General features: G+C 40.1%; 1 pseudogene; it reads left to right on the forward strand.

The window, feature by feature from the left end:
- The first annotated feature begins 216 nt into the window (after positions 1-216).
- LOC121939814 lies at positions 217-709 on the forward strand (annotated as a pseudogene).
- The last annotated feature ends 1,066 nt before the right edge of the window (positions 710-1,775 follow it).

Raw genomic sequence — 1,775 nt, forward strand, 5'->3', positions numbered from 1 at the left:
AGTTCTGCATCACTTAACCCTCCCACACCAAATAGTAACAGTAGCAATAGAATAGGTACCCAGTAGTTACAAATCATGACAGTAAGATCCCGATTGTTACCCTCTTCTTCAATAACTTAAGATGTTGTTCCCCTGTACCTACATTCAGTGTTATGCAGGCTCACCTTTGGATCAAAAGACTAACTCTGGAGTCATATTATGCTGTCTGTTGTAGGAATGTATGGTGCCATGCCCAGAGACATCCTTTTGGTTGTGGGGAATAAGATTATTCAGCCCCCTATGACCTGGAGAGCTCTCTTCTTTGAGTTTCAAGTTTACAAGACCTCTGAAGGAGTACTTCAGAAAGGGTGCTAGAAGGAACGCTGCACCTAAACCCACCATGGCCAACGAGCTGTATGATCAAGTGAGGCCTTATCTTAAATGTTCAAGTGTTCAGTGTAGGTTTGTGATTATGTGTGGAACTGAACTGTTTGCCATGTGCTGTTTATTGCCCTGTAAATGACAAGATATTGACAAGTGTATATTGCTTATTAATTGTTAGAATGTAATTTTTTATTGCATGGTTTCTGTCAGGACTACCCAATCAGTACAGTGGAGGACAGACAGAGGCTGGCTGCCGAGGGGAGGTTTGTGACCACAGAGCACAAGCCCTGCTTTGATGCTGCCGACTTCATGCCTGTTGAGAGGGATATTTTTGTCCAGAGGTCAGGTATGAAGACTGTCAAACCTTTGTGTCTGTATGCTCTCTGATATGAGAGGTTACTTTTCGTTAAGCAGCCATGGTACAAATTCTGAGGTCTATAATCGTCTATAAACGTCTATTGCAACATGCAGAATGAAAGAGAAGATATATTTTTGCTATTGTTAAGCTGTCGATGACAAGTCTCACGTAGCCAGACCTATCTACACAGCACTTTACGTGTCAACTCTGGAGAAAGGTCTGTAAGCACCATGTTATTGTCAGTGACATGGTTGTGTGTGAAAAAATAAAACTGTCTAACACATTTCCATTTTCCCTTAAATTGCAAAAACTGAAATTGTGAACTTAAAATATGCCTAATTGAAACATGTAAATTTCGGGGGGGAAAAAAATCCCATTTATTGCAAAAAAACGTTTTTACACTTGCATGAGGTGGTATTTCAGGTAATTTTAAAAAGCCATATTTGACAAAACTGCAATGGAAACAATTTTCTGGCTTTTCTAGGTCACATGATGCTATGGCTATGCGCTTGCCTATGCGCATGATACAACAGGCGCTACAAGAGGTGTTATTGCATCACACAACTCTTTAAAAGAGTTGAGTTTAAAAGAGAGCGGATCATCCGGAAGTTTTAAATCCACAATTCCTTTGTGAAATCGTGGACTATCACCTCCCAGAAATTCCTCACACGTGGTCGCTCACATGTATAAAGGACTTGCCTTTCCATTATGGCTCCATAACAGGCCTACGTGGCCTTGGATTGGAAATAATGACGGCTAGTGTGGTGGCTGCAAAAAGAAATAAAGCAGCTAACGTTTTGAACATCTATCACCATGCTTCTCGGAACGTTATCACCAGAGGAGAAGTCATAGAACATCAGTCAGTGGAACCCCGTCATCTCACAACTGTGTTTTATGGACATTTTGAAAATATAACTTAAGTTTTATGCAAATCTCCAATGGAAACCTGTCTACAGTCTGGGTTTTCCTCATAACTTTAACGAAGTCCAAACACAGAACATCCCAACTACTTGAAATAATAATTCAACAACGTGTAATAATAATAATAATAATG

This window comes from Plectropomus leopardus, unplaced genomic scaffold (genome assembly GCF_008729295.1).
Source record: "Plectropomus leopardus isolate mb unplaced genomic scaffold, YSFRI_Pleo_2.0 unplaced_scaffold6174, whole genome shotgun sequence".
Taxonomy (NCBI): domain Eukaryota; kingdom Metazoa; phylum Chordata; class Actinopteri; order Perciformes; family Serranidae; genus Plectropomus; species Plectropomus leopardus.